Raw genomic sequence first — 15,825 nt, forward strand, 5'->3', positions numbered from 1 at the left:
TATTTAATATAATGAAAAACGCAAAAAGAAATGCAGACTTCCCATATATCATTTATATATAGCTTAAAAATGCTACTGCCTATGGATAATCTCTAATGTTTAACAATTGATACAAACAACCCGATGCATTCATATTTAAAAATTACATTAATAAATAATTAAATCGTGCAAGGCATCTATTAAAAACTTTAAAACATTCTTTTAATTCTACAGTTGTACAAAAACAGAGAAAATATTTAAGATTTTTTTTTTTCTCACAATTTTTTGTTTTATTGAATATATTATAAATAAAACAAGTCATGGTAAGAAGAACAATGCTCCAAAAGGAACAATAGGCCAATTGTATCTAATGTACCTGTTTTAATGATACAGGCTGGATAATGGCCGTTTCTATGAGTTTCTAAACTGGTCTTTATCTTCTTTTATTGGTTCGGGGTTTGTGCATGTGATGCACATATTGGTCTTGATGATTTTAAAAGTATTCTCTGTTTACTTAATAATTAACTTATTTGGACTTGTAAGTCTAAAATCCCTGACCAAGTTAGTAGCCTACAAAAAGTAGGCTATATTTCCAAGTGTTTTCCCACTTCAGCAGTCATCCACCAGAGTGCGCTATTGGATGACTCGATGGACCTTGAGCTCGGGACAGTTATTAAGCGAATTTAATAAAAAATAAACACAGCACATTTTCCGTCACACGTTTTAAGAGAAATATAGTGCAAAGTACCATCAGCAGTACATTGGTTTTCGTCCAAAACTAATCTCAGTACGTAAATTTTAAATAATTACTTTTTCCAGTTTACTTGAAGGAGAACGACTCTGTAACATCAGCAGGTTTAGACTTTAGTTGGAATCAAAGAATGCAGCTTTGTCCCGCACATTGTTATCCACTCCTCGTTAATAAACAAGACTAGAAAGCGACGTGTGCGGTTCAGCTTGAGTGACACATCTGGTAACCCAGTTAGAGTGGAGGAGTTTTCTTACAGCCAATTGGATAATTTGTTTCAACCTTTTGCGTTTTCCTCTGACCAAGGGTGCGTCTGGTTTGTTCACCTGCCCCGCTTTACTTTCGTCTCATATATGTGGTGGGCTTTTCCCCCCCGATCCTTACTTGTGTTTGGATAAACATGTATTGCACACGATTTGATTGCTTTTTCCTCGAAGTAGGTCAACCGATGACAGGCATTCAGAAAATGCATTAGTTGATAGCTTTATTTAATACGAGCATACACTGAGGTTACTTTTCACAGGCGAAGTTAACGTTTGACTATTACCTGTGATACATAAAAACAATATAATGGCACACTAGAGTTTCTAGAGGTGTAGAAAACGAGTGCACACAATGGCTGCACTCCATTTCCTATTCGAAGTCTCCAACGATATAATGGAGTGTGGTCTATGGCGTTTGAAACTGGGAACTGCGGTCAGCCACGTTGGAGCCCCGATTGTATTCGCGATGAAGCAAGAGCTGTGTGCTGTGTAGATCCAAAATGGCGTCAGTTTCATTCGGTGCGGAAACGGTATCCGCCCACACTCCCAGAGCCAATCGCGTAGCTCGTCTTAGGCCAGTCGCGTTTCCGTTCTGAACGTCCATACACCGAAGTCAAAGGCCGCTCGAAAAACCGCTCGTACTGGTTGGCGGAGAGGATTAAACCGAAACAAAATATAATCTTTTGATGCGTTACGTTCACCCCAAGCAAGGCTACCGTCATGCAAATGGAGTTTCTAAGGTTCGTAGCTTGTGGTGAAGACGAAATAGTGACGCTGTAAACGAGGTTGCGTGGATATTTTATTGTTTTTCTTTTCCCCCTGGACGTCTGTTTGTTGGTCTACACGGCTCTAACAAGCTAGCGCTAGCCTCGTATCTGGGTGAGCTGCTTTGAGCTGCAATGGTCGACGAGAGTTTATGCGTATGTCTCCGAACCAGTCGTCACTGAACCGACGGCAACAAATGGGACCATCCAGCATCGGCCGAAAACATCGAGGCATAGATTAAACATTAAAGATTCAGATAACTATTTGAATTTGAATTCAGACTGAGGTAAGTGGCTGTTTTCTTGGTCCTGCTTTAGCTCGTTTATAACAACAAACTGACTTGCTGCCCCCCTTGGTTAACTCTGATGTGTGTATGTTGCGACAAAGGTCAACTTGCAAGAGTTAGAATCATTTTTGACTTTAAAACATGGAGATGCATAACATTTGGAAGTTGTCATCATATACACTTAAGTCTATTTTTCACTGGAAATTCACAAATATTTTGAGCACGCAGCTCGGCTTCTTGAACGCAGGCTGTTGCTGGTAATTCTTAGTTATAAATTATTAAATGTTGGCATTTTTTTAAATTTATTTAGGACGCATTTATTTATTGTAGAAGTTCCCGAGGAAAACATCAACTGCAAGTGCAATGTGTGTTATGACTTGTATTACTAGTGTGTTGTTTTAATATCCAACCTAAATAGGTAAGGAAATAAGTGCTGCATATGTTGAAATCATGCATGCACCCTGTAAGCGTACAGGTATTCTAACAGGGTTACAGGTCTAGTGCTCTCTGTCCACAGTAGGCTTACAAGTAATGTTTGCTTAAATTTGACCATAATCTAGGATTCAGCATTTACCACGTGCGAGATCCCAGGCAGCCAGAATCATTAATTTTATTTAGGGAGATCAATAAATACCTCCTAGTTTATACCAATTTAGGTGATCAAAAGCAGTATTAATACACTAGCTCCTCCAGCCAAGTGTGCAATAAATTCCTGTCATGAAGCCCTATGTCATGTTCGTTTGCTGTTATGCTCCAGCACTAAAGCAAAAACCTATGTGCTACAACTTGAGCCCTTCTATCAGGAAAGCGATGAATACGTGTGTCAGAACCAAAACACATGCAGATTATTTATGAAATGGCACAGATTTAAATGCCCACGAGCCACCTAGATTTATCAGAAACTAACTGTAAACAGTTAGCAGACTAACAGGGGTTGTAAAGATGGTATTAGTGACACAATTACCAAAGTTCGGTCAGTGTAGTGCTTGTGTTTCTGTGTTCAAAAAACTGTACAGGGGGGGGGACAGAACATGGTTGGATTTAAAATGAGCTGGAGAGGAAATGGAATATGTAGGAGAAGCTCTCCACTTTGGTGCAGTACCAATGCTGAAGAAAACACTGCAGTGCCGCTGGTGGTGTTTTCCACCAAGATACTGAGAGTGTTTTAGCTTGTTGGGGCGTTCATGTTGACTACACTGCAGAGGCAGTGATGCATATCTCTGTCTCCCTAGAGTTTGCGTAGGTCCTGTTTCCCTTTTATAGCTTAAGCCTCAATCCAAAAGCTGTCACATGCCCTATTCTGTTCACATGAGTATTGTGATGTGTATAATTTTATTATAAAGTACTTTCTGACACATTCTATCTCTAATACATACCCATTTGTCACTCCCAGGGTTCAAATATAATAGACATTAGTTTGATTGTTATTTTCCTTTTGGATTAACTAGTGTTCGATTTTGTAAAGCTTAATGCAGCTTATTGAGTGTCTCTCTTAAAACAGGTGGAATATAATGCATATGTTTACGAATATTGGAGAACATACGTTCTGTCTTTGTAGCTATAATAAAAAGCAACCTTTAAATATATTCAACGGTCAAGGTATGTGGTATCATAAGTAAGAATAGGTGCCATGCGGCTTGACAGTGCTGAGCTGATGGTCCCCATTAGTGACTTCATTAGGTTTAGCGTTTGTTCTGATCAGTAGAACCCAAGACCTAAGCCAGGTCCTCTGCCTGCAACAGAATATGGAGTTCTGTGAGGCCAAAAAGGTCATGAGCTGTTACTGTAGCTTGAGGTTACACGTTTTCGGTAATTTAAAGGCAGGCAACATTTCGGTGTTTCTGTTATTTTACTGTGGCTGTTGTCTCACAACTAGTCCGACCCAGTTCATTTCAGTTTTAAATAGAAATGTGTCAACCCTTGTACAACCTGTGGGTTTCTTGCATATTTGCCCATTCTAATAGTACTTTGGGGAAAAAAGTAACATCATAAACCAGTCGTTCACCCAGCCTTCTTATGTCTTTTTAAAAGGTTTTTGTTGGGTGTATGACTCTGAAGTGGCCTGCTCCGTATTTTCGGAAGCATACTTGGAGGTTGAGCTCATCACTGATGAATTCTGGCAAAAACACAACAAAGGTGAAAGAGAGAGAACAGGATAAGCTTGATATCTTTGTTTGGGTTGCTCGACTGTCAGTTGCAGAGGACACCCAGATGGTTATCCTGGCCAAGAATGGTTAAATAGCCCTCTGTAAACAAGTACTAAAGAGAGAGCTGAGATCGTAGAACCTGAATGAAAACAGAAAGGTCTTGAAATCATCAAGAAGTTTATCAGGGATGATAAGGATGATAAACGAGAGTGCAGATTAGGAGAGCACTGCAGAAGTGGCACAGTAGATTTGATGCTACAGAATATGACTCTGCATAATAACAAGAACAATTTCTCTGGTTATTGTATCGCACTTAATTTTTTAAATCTTACAGTTAGTATAAGTAATAATGAGACAAATGTTTATGGTAAACAGCCATTGTTTGTCTAACTAACTTCTTGTATTCTAAAATGTAAACTGTATTTGTAAAGCTTGACTTATAACTTACTCATCACAATTATGTACTAGTTAAGAGGGGATCTAACACCCCTATGAATATTTCTGGCTGCCACACTGTCATTCTTTTTTAAAATGTACTGTTAGCCTCTGGTTTGCAAGCACCGCTTCTGCTAAATGTTATATGGCAGATGCCAATGTATAAATTGATCAACCTTGTGCATAAGTCTGTAGCAATTGCTCATCTTGCAAGAACAACAATTCACATGTAAAATAATAATAATAATAATAATAATTTTAAATAGCAATTTAGTTCATTTAGCTTGACCTACTACTTTTAGTGTCACTGTTTTTGTTACGTGTTGTGATAAAAGGGGTTGTGGTGACAATATTTAGTAACAGCGTTTCTATATTGATTGGACTACTGTGATAGGCCGTGTCTAGTAGCAAAACACTGTGTTTAACACATCAGGCTCCCAAAATCAGATCAAACTTTGAATTGGTGAACAAATATGAGTTAATATTCTGTTACTGCATTGAATATATCTTACTTAAAATGTGTTGTAAAGGCCTTTAACTGTCAAGATCCTCTTGTCAAGATCCTCTTGACATTAAAAAAGACTCTCAGAAAAGCATAAATTTGGTTTACAAAATGATATCATGATATTTTTTGGTAATAATGAGAACTGTTTCATGATGGGGTCATGTTGCTTTTGTATACCAGATTAATTAAGAAGCATTTAGACTTGATACAGTGAATATTTATTGATTCGGACATCAATTAAGAAACAACGATGCACCAGAGACAGATGGGCAGGCACTCAACAGTTTGTGTTCATCCAAGAAACCATGGCACCAATCCTAGCTAACAGGTGATCAAACTGATCACTGGTCAGCCTTAAGTAGCACTTGGAAGCCAGTAATCCAGACGCAGTTCCTGGAGAAGGCTCCAAAATTCTACAAGCTGTTGGTGCCTCATGTTGACATATGTACCTTGAAAACAAGCATGTTGATTTCCAGAGCTATCTGGAAGAGCTCCTTTTTGTAGATTGTGTTTACCAACTTTAATAAACCCACATGATCGGACAAGCAAATTCAATTTGGTAATGATACATAAATTGATTGAAAATTAATTGAACATGGAAAAGCCAAAAATTAGCACTGCCAAACTTGACCACATTTTCTTATCAAGCATGAGTGTTCAGTTGTCCTGTGCAACCAGATATCTTATATCTTCGTTCCATGAATCATTCCTGTCCATTAATTCAGCTTAAGTTGCCAGTAGATTTAGTAAGTATACTGTATTTGGCTTTAGCTCAATGATCCACGCATTAATCTAACACATTTCCCTACTTAAATTTAATCAATTTATGTTTTAGCTAAATTATCCTCTCTTACATGAGTTACCAGAGTGATGCATTATGTTCCACATACAACATCATATTGATATTCCATTATATTATTATTATTATTGTTCAAAGATTTTATTTTGGGCCTTTTTGCTTTTAGGACTGTGTATAGAGTAGAAACCAGGGAGAGAGAGTTGGTTATGACATGCGGAAAGGAGCCACAGGTTGGACTTGAACACGGGCCACCAACTTGGAAGACTATAGCTTCCGTACATGGGGTGCGACCTAACCAGTAGGTCATCTGCGCCCCCTACATTTTCCATTATTAACTTGTCTGTCCATAACATTTCCCATTCAATGTCTCACCTGGGCTTCTCTAAGGACCAATATTTCTAAGAAATGGTCAAGTGTTTTCTCTTACCTGCATCTCTTTTTCTTAAATATAACTGAGAACGGTTTTAATGCTTCCAGTGAAAGTATTGCAAACAGGGTGTGCGTCTATTAGCAAAAAAAGTCCTAAGCTTCAACTCTGCCTGCCTTCTGTCCATGCTGGCTTTCCCCTCCCCCTCTCCTGCAGAGAGTGTGGTCCTTTTAGGTAAACAAGCATGGCTACTCCTGTTTCTTGCCTGTCTTTGTCCATCTCTGCCTTCCCTTTTCTTCCTGTGTTTTAGTTTCTCTCTCACTCCCCTCTCTTCGTCCTTGTTCACATTGTATAAATCTTTTATAGCTGCTGTTATTCCAGTACAATCTCTGCGGATACTCAAATGGCATCTGAAGCCCTTTGAAACTCAGCCTATTCCTTTGCCCCCCTCCTCTATCCTCGAAGTGAAATGGAACAAAATGGCGGGCCCCAATCCTGCTGTTTCCCTCAGGGACTGTAGAGCCTCATTTCAGGGGTTTGGAGGTCCTGATGGTTGATGGTGTCTCCAACTTGGGTTTCGCTGTGCTTACTTCCTTACCTTCCGCTGTGCTGCTCTTGATAATATTTTCTCTTCCCTGCATCTCTTGCACATCAAAGGGAAAGGTTCTCTAGTCTGGCATGCTGCTACTTCTCCAGAAATGTGCTTTTTAGAGATGTGGCTTTTGATCTTCAGGATCAAGAGCTGGAAAAGGGGGATATTTTGTGCCTCTAATAAACGAATATATATCGAGTCGCAGCTTTCTTCAGATTTGCAAATAAAAATATACACTTACAACATTTTAACATCGATCAACAAGCAACTGGGCTAGATTGCCATTTGAATTTAAGCCTGACCGATTAATCGACCAGCCGATAATATCGGCCAGTATTAGCATATCTAGTGACAATCTGTATTGGCTAATTTTGTCTCCGATATGGCTGATATTACCAGATTTATTTACCAGTCAAAAAACATTTCATTTGAGTTTCATTGTATCACACTAGCAGTTCTCTTTCTGTTTTTGCTATATGGATTAAAACAAGCATTATCACTCTCCAGAGTGTCAAGCCATGTTGCACGTACCTGTGCAGTTACTTTCCAGTTGAATGACCGGCTTGTCTTCATTACAAATAAGTGTTTGACAAGTGCATTTGAAGGGTTAATGCAGTAATTGTGTCTATATCCATCTATCTCAGATTGAAAATAGATCTAAAAAAGTTATCGGGTTATGTATTGGTATCATATCTTTTCCTCCTCAACATCACTATCGGTATCAGCCCCAAAAAAAACAATATCAGTGGGGCCCTGGTTGACATCTATGTTTGTTTCAGGTGAATCAAAATGTGTTTACATAAAGGTTGAGAAACAGAAGATGTAATGGACTTCTGTGCAATTTATGTTACAGAGTGTTCAATGGAGAATAAGGTGGATTAGTGATCTAATGGACTTATCAGGAGATATCGGTGTAGGCCTACAGTATGTAGAATTCTTACAGTCTTAGCTCACAGGCTCAGCCTTTATTAGTTTGAGTCCCCATTGTCAGAGTGAATTTGTTGCCTATAAAAACACATCTGTTGAGTATTTTTAGTAGGTAACATGTTCATCATCTGAAGGCTACATGCAAGGGTTAATCTGTGTTAAAATACATTAAAGTCTCTGCTATAAAAACAAAACCTGCATAGTGAAAGCTTTGAGGCAATGGGCTGTGTGCCTCAGTCTGGGAAAGCATGAAGAAGGAATGGTACAAATCTGGAGACAACAGTTGGTGTTTTGATGGGATTTGCTATTGAGCAGGAGACTGCATGATTTGATGTATTATCCATACGTGGCATTAGAAATGCTGTGTCCCTCTGGGCTCAGCTGTTCTGGTCTGTTCAGGCTGTTGCTGACACACAGGGAAAATGACTAAACAGGCTTGCTTACCTGGACTCATTCTGCCTTCCTTGTTTCTCCTGTTCTTTAGTGATGCCCTTTTTTCCTCCTCATTTTAAGTATTTAGACCCCCTTTTTTTGGAAATTGAAGATAGTGTACAGATCACAGAGACATGTCTGACAAAGATAGTGAGAAAAAAAAAAGTCTGATAATGTTGATACATCAATCTTGAACCTGATTTTCACAGCTAGACGTACAATTGTATGAGGCTTTCTTGTCAATGGGCAATAACAAATCTTGATGGTAGAAGCAAATAGTAGTTTACTTTGACATTTACGCCAGCCTCTGGTCTAAATGTACTATTGGTGCCTATAGGAGCTTTGGCAATGCATTTCTTAAGCCCTTGTTAGAGGGATGTTCTGATGGTGGTACACAACAGCACCAGTACCAATGCCTGGTCAAATTGATGGTAAAAGCCACATATGTGAATACAGTTTTTGCTTTGCTGTTCGCCATTACTCTAAAATGAAAATAATATTTATTTATCTTGTCAAAAACTAGCCTTTGTCCCACTGCCATGATTAGAATTAGATTTGTTGCCCCTTTGAAAATAGCTTCATGCTCACTTCTGTTGTGCTGAGAAGAAAACAGCTGTATCAGTTTTCTTGTGTCCCGCAATCCTACTCATGTTGGATGAGCTTTTAGCTGAGACAGGGGGTAAGGGTATTAGGACAAAGTGTTGGGTGGGGGAGGGTAGAGGTGGTGTGGCCTGGCTGAATCTCAATCGCCAAGGCCCTTCAGCAGGGCTGGCCTTTTGATGGGCCAGCTGCAGCCATTCATCCACCCATTTACATTGATATGCAACAACAGGAAGGGGGGAGGGGCGGACTGTGGGGAGATGGGCCTCTGCGCCTGTGCGGGTGGGATGTGAATGAAAAGCAAAGGCATACCTAAATACCAGAGAGATGAGGTCCGTCAGTCGGGGCCCATGCCCCTGCTCACTACTACGAGCAGCCATGGTTTGTTTCCCCACCTCAGCATGCCGTGGGGCAGTATACTTAACACAAAGGGTCTAAGCACCCTTTTTGACCACTACATGCATTTTCACCACTCAGCTCTTTTCTGTCTTTACAGCCAGGATGGAGGCTATAAAGAGGTTGTGATTCATCCCACTGTCAGCCTTAACAGCTCTCTCCCGCTACACCTATTGTCAATGCTGCTGTTTGTACTTTGCCATCTCACATTTTGTGGGTAATTGCCTTCAGAATGATGATTTACTCATGTGAATTCTTTATAAAGGCTTATTTGTGATGCCATTGGCTGCAGAGTTTCAAGCTCTCACTTCAGGCAAACTGTAATGGAGGTTATATTGTGCTATTGGTCTGGTAGAAGATGCTCTGTAACTTATTAGGGCTTCAGACTAGGGATCTGCAATATATATTGCAATATGAAAAATACATCAAATCAAACCAGATAAAAACAGTTTACTTTTTATGCACATAATAGACCTGCATGATATTAGAAATGTGTAATTACTTTATTATTTTCGACAACAAAATTAAATGTAGTAATTATAAAGAATGCATACTATCTATAACCAAAGATTTGGCTACCCGGAGGTTCTTTAGGCTATGTGTGAACGCAAACGCGCGGACTTTACCCGGAGTTTATCCGGCCAGACCCCTAGTGTTTTATCCGCAGAATATCCGAGTGAGCTGATGTCTGAACGTGGCAGCGTTTATATACAGTGACCGGCTAAAGTGTCTGCACGCGACCACTACGATCTCCGTGCACGTAATTAAACGGCTGCATTATGTTTTCTGTTCATCAGTATGTTGTTCTCCACTATTTTGTGGATGTTGTCATTCCATTGGATTACACATAGCATTGATATAAAGGCAATTATTCTCATTATAACGTCGTGTAGAGGATTCATTTGCTTCGACCGCTACTTCCGCGTTGTTTATTAGCGTCACGTCTTACGTCGGGAAATCCCCCGCGGCCCCCTCCCTTCTGACAGGGAAAGTCCCCCGCTGTGAGGAGCATATGTGAACGACTAGGTCAGGAGAATCTCCGGAGAAGTCCTCCTGTAAATATCTAGATATTATCCAGAGTGCATATGTGAAAACGGCTTATGACTCATTTGTTATGCTGTGCTGCATGTTTTACAAAATGGTTGTGTTGCAGCACGTCCTTCCTGAAACAAAAAAACTTTAAGCACTAAATTGGCACCAACTAATCTAAGCAGAGTTGATGCTTAGCTGGAGCTTCATCTGACATTATCAACATGTTATTGACGACCTGGGCCTCCATCAAACAGGTCAAATGTGCACTTACTGAGTGAGAAATCATTTCTTTGTAAATATCATTTTTGTTATTTATCGTGATGGACTCAGACTTTTTGCGACATGTTTATTGTGAAAGCTCATATTGCAATTACAATGCTTACAGCACAACAATACTTCAGACACGGTGTGTCATTTTTCTGAGTTCATCCAGCTTTTCGGGATAATTGGATGTCCTCAGATGTAGTGGTGTTATGGATCACAAATCCCACGGTTCGAATCGGATCATGGATGTTAATAAAGGGGCTCGGTTTTCAGATCAACCCAAAAAAAACCATCTATAATATACCATTTGTCTCACTGAAAAGTAGGCTTTTCAGTGAGACAATGAAATATCATCGCTTATGACCCGCGTCTGTGTGAAGATCTGAAAGTAGAACAGCTTAAATGTGTAGAAGAAAGCTGTGCAAAAAAAGACAAACGTCGTATGGTGACAAACATGGCACCGTACAACAAAAACCATACTGAAAAGTCACCTGTGTTTTCGCCGTTTAACATTCAACCAGTTTGCTGCTTGCTAAATTGTTTGTTGATTTTTTGGTATGTTACGTAATGGGTCAACCTTAAGATGGTCCAATAGTAACTAGCTGAAAGGGGGCATATCGCCACCTTGACATCGGTCAATAAATCAATTCTCACTTTCACATGGTGTTTTTTTCTAGAAAAACTGCAAGTACTGATGGTTTCGCTTCCATTCTCATGCGAAAACCTTCCTAGTTTCAGCTGTGTGTTGACATGTGCAAGACTCTATTAATGCTGAATGACTGCATGGCTAGAGTGCTCACAGGTACATCAGGGTTGCATTATAATTCATATTTCATTGACATTAATATGAACATGCCACCCATTAACCCTCAGCAATGTTTTTTTTTTACCTATTGGGTGTTGCCCTGAATTATTGTGCCATGCAAGAATTCCATTTGGCCTGTCAGATAGAGCAAAGGCAGCTTACTGGTATATTAATTGGTGTCCTGTTTTTAGAATATGCTTCTTTTTCTTTTACAGTTGCCTAATAAAAGTACCAATTATGTTCATTTTTTCCAAGTGAAAAACAATCACATTTTCCTTTAGACAGAAAGTCTAGACTTGAAGGGTAGATCTCTTCGCTTCATGCCTTTTTTAAAGTTAAACATTAGCAACTTGAAGATGCTACATTTTCTTTATCCTAAACAAAACAAAACATTGTTTCCCATTTACTCAGTCTGGAGTCTAGAGCCCTTGTCAGAGTGCGATTTCGAAAGAGCACGTTCACGAAGCTACTCCATCATGTCATCTTTGTACATTCATATTGATTCCGCAACGGCGTAATATTAGTGTCCCATGAATTCACATTGTGAAATGCCGTTGCAGAAGTACATGCGTAGAGAAACAGTGGGACACACACACTGCGACCTGCACTAACAAACAGCACTGCTCTCCCCTGCTGGCTATGCTTATCCTGTCTCACCCCTGTAACAGAGGTGGGATCACTTATTCCCTCCATGACATCTTTATGACATTCATATTGAAGGCCAGATGTCATAGTGGTGTAAATATTTCACTTAAAGAGGTCATGTTATGCCCTTTTTGGGGTTCGTATATTTAATCTATGTACCTACTAAAGTATGTTCACAATAGCGAAATTTTTAAAAAAAAGTGTCTGTTTTCACGTACTGCCGCTCCATGCACCGGCTCGCTTCTGACTCTCTCTCTAAGGCTCTGAAGTGCCCACGTTCAGAGTCCCCACGTATGGCAAGTCTGATCTGATTGGTCGGCCTGTCGACTCTGCCGTAATTGGTCGGTCACTCAGCAAGGTTCTCGGAAATGTCACGCCCCTTTTGCCATATTGGGAATGCAGCCGCTTTGGCCCCCGAAGGGAGCAAAAACATTAGCACCTTAGCACTACTGTGCTACCACAGGCTACGGCATATCGTGGGCGTGCTACAGAAGTTATTGGGCGTGCAACATGAGCTGCTGGGCTTGCCACAACGAGCCAATGGGCTTAGATCAGTGATCTCAAACTGACAAGACGTCACACTGGCAAATTTTTATCGAGGGGGGCTAGAACCGAGCGTTACATGTAGCTAATGCTGCAGCTAACAGGAGGACGTAGGAGAAGCCGCGTTTCCTTGGACTTCAATTTTTTGCGCGTGGATGTGCCTAAACATGCAAAGGACACTTGGAAAACACACTAAAGACCATATAAAACCAGAACTGCACTCTTAAAAGGCCTCTTCTGGTGAAAGCTGGATAACTGTGTCTATTTTGAATTGAAAGTCTTAAATAACTATGTAAGAGGATGAGTGTGAATGTTAAATATATCATATGAATACATAAACATGTATTTCAGATGCAGTCATGTTGTATTTTTCATTATATTATACAATTGACAGATATGACAAAGTTGTATTTATTTATTTAAAAAATCGAGCTGTAGGTTGATTATCCTTACATTTCTTAAGTCATATTTCAAGTAAAAAGGCCACATACCCCACAGTTTCAGGCTTAACAAATGTCCTTGTTATTCATATGAACTAAAAAATACTTACATTTGGGATTGTTAGAAATAAACTATTGTTTTAAAAACACTCACATTTTCAGCAGGATAAATGATGAATGAAACTACAACATTATGTTCACATTTTCTTGAATATTTCAAGTCAGTCACAGAGTAGTTTAAAATAAAATGTTTTAACTTTCACTTTGGTGCAAGGCTATGAATTAGTGCTTGTGTTTAGCCAGAGCAGTCAGCAGTGAGTGGAAAATCACATCATCTTCAGTCAGCCTGCACAGGGACTTTCCCTGCTGAATATGTGGCAACATAGAGCCCTTCTTAAAGCTACAGGCCAGAATGTGTTTGGCTGTTGTAACAAGGCTTGTACATCCACATTGCATCCCTATGTCACATTGCAGATACACTTCACAGACTTTTTATTTTGCCAAGAAAGGATGCAGCCTAAATGAGAAGTGGAAATTGGGAAAACAGGAAATACAGAAGTGATTTTAAGTTGGCCTGAAGCTACCAATAATCTGTCCCAACATTTTGCTGTGTTTGTCTGCCAAGGCTTTGAATAGTCACAAATCTGTGATTGGATGACTACAGTTAACCAGCCACTGATCTTTGAAGTTCTTTTGATACTAGAACCTTCATGCCTATAAATACACTGCCTTGTTTTTGTGCCCATCTGTGTTTGTGTGTGTGTATGATTGCGTGTGTGCCTGTGTCACTCATATTCCCTGCAGTGAATCTTTTTTTAGAAACAGCAGCCAGCAGTGTAATCTCTGGTGTGGATGTAGGACAGGTCTTTTATTCCTTCTCATTACCTATGCAAAGCCATTTCTCTCCCACAATCACTGCATTTCCTGTTAGAATGTTTGGTATCACTAGAATAAAGGTGAGCAGCTGAAGGATAGAAACAACATTTTTGTATGTTTAAGGCCATGTTTCTGAGTAAAAACAATTCTATATACTTCATGTTATTTTGGTCTTTTCCCTGAAGTATAAATAAAAAAAACATTGATTTTCCTTGTCTTGAGGGACCAGATATTTACATTTTTATCTTTATATCTACTTAAAGAATTGTATAGTTTGTTTATTTTGTAATGCAGAGCTCAGTGTTTACATGAATGTTTCTTTGAGAAACATTGATATGAAATTGTGCTGCAGGGACACTTTGGCATATGAGACAGAGGAGTCAACTGTCAAACCATATTATATTCATTCTACGGTGCCAGAAAGTCAGACTTAGAAGACAGGTAATCGTTGGTCAAAACAAAAACAGTATCATGAATTGGATGGTGTCTTAAATAATAAAATGACTTCTGTCGTAGTAGCAAATTCATTAGAATTGAATATTAGAGACCTACGATTAAATTGAATCAACAATGAAACATAGAGGATGTAAGGTTTGAAAACTACAGACATGGACACTTCTTAGCAGATAAAACACCATAGTGCATTTCAGACTTAATGTTTTAGAATACCCGTTTCCTTGCAGAACGGTTCAGAAATAAAATCTATTTATAGCTGCAGCTGTTCTGTTGTGAATGATTTTCCTGTTAAATTATTAGATAATGAAGAGCTAAATTTGGAGTGGTTGGTTAAAAGAGAGATGGAGTTTGGGGCCCGTCAACATAAAAAGTTTGGTTCAATTGTCCTTTGGAAATTTACATGGCAAGCCAGTCCTGCTGTCATCCTCTGCATGTTGATTATGCAAGTGTGGTTCTAGTGATACAGTACCCACACTCCTTACAATAACGTCACATGCTCCTAGTACTCATGTGAAACATTTCCAATTTCTTGTGTGATTCTTGGACAGATGAGATCATCTCCTGCACTCAGTCCTGTGGTGCACTGTTATGCTGCTCTCTCACACACTTGGCTCAGCTCTCCCCTTGTCCTCTCTCTAACCACCCTAACACCCATGCTCCCTCTGTTATTTGCTTTCACTTTTTCTATGCGGCCTGTTATCTCCCATCTTAAGATTTTAAAAGCACAGCAGTACGCATGCATTCTGCATCCTCACATGGTCCTCAGCCCTCTCTCTGACAGTCTCCTCCCCCTATCTCCACCTCTCTGCAGTAGCCTTGGTTCCTCAGGAAGCACTGCGTTCAGGAAGCTAAGGGCGTTTGCCTTATTTCCTCCTTTGTAAGAAGTCATAGTAAACTATGCAGCCAGCAGTTTTCTCTGCTGTTAGATTGTGGTGTATAATCTTGAGATTTTACAAAAGAGTTATTGCACTTTTTCAATCAACGTTTGTGCACCTGAATGTGTTGACCTCTTAGAGATTACCTTCTTTGTGATGAGTAACATGAGCAATGAATTCACAGAATGGAAAAGTTTGTCTGACACAAATTTCAGTCAGCTGTTTCAAGAACAGATAAGCTTCTAACATTTTACTGCCGACCAGTACTTTTACCATCATGTTTTTAATGCCTAGAGCTAGTTAGGTTGAAATGAATCGTTTAATCGATGCATCGGGATGCAGACATTGACCATTGATGCATAGATGCAGGGACGTGATCAATGCTGACGACTGTGCGCAGCGTTAAGGTATTTTGTTCAACCTACTGGCCACACTGGTGAGGAAATACATTTAAAATAGGCAAGCAGAGGGATTTGTGACAGAAAACAACATACATTTAATCGATCCTGTGCTTGTTGACTTCATGAGCAGAAAAGCTGGTCCTGCACGCTCAGACCACAGGGCTCTGCCGCCTCCTCGTGTCAGTGTTTTACTATGATTTGGCTATGTGCTGGAATGGCTTGACTGTGTCTCTTTAGCCGATCGCAG

The 15,825-nt window shown here is 39.7% G+C and overlaps 1 protein-coding gene across 2 annotated transcripts in view; it reads left to right on the forward strand.

The window, feature by feature from the left end:
* Nucleotides 1–1,597: 1,597 nt before the first annotated feature.
* The window catches only part of ankrd11 (ankyrin repeat domain 11), a 109,842-nt gene continuing 95,614 nt past the window's right edge, over nucleotides 1,598–15,825 (forward strand). For both annotated transcript variants that reach the window (XM_029277093.2, XM_065952867.1), the window contains exon 1: nucleotides 1,598–2,041. The gene's annotated coding sequence lies outside the window, so the exon portion shown is untranslated. The remainder of the gene's footprint in view (nucleotides 2,042–15,825) is intronic.

This window comes from Labrus bergylta, chromosome 3, assembly GCF_963930695.1.
Source record: "Labrus bergylta chromosome 3, fLabBer1.1, whole genome shotgun sequence".
Classification (NCBI taxonomy): Eukaryota; Metazoa; Chordata; class Actinopteri; order Labriformes; family Labridae; genus Labrus; species Labrus bergylta.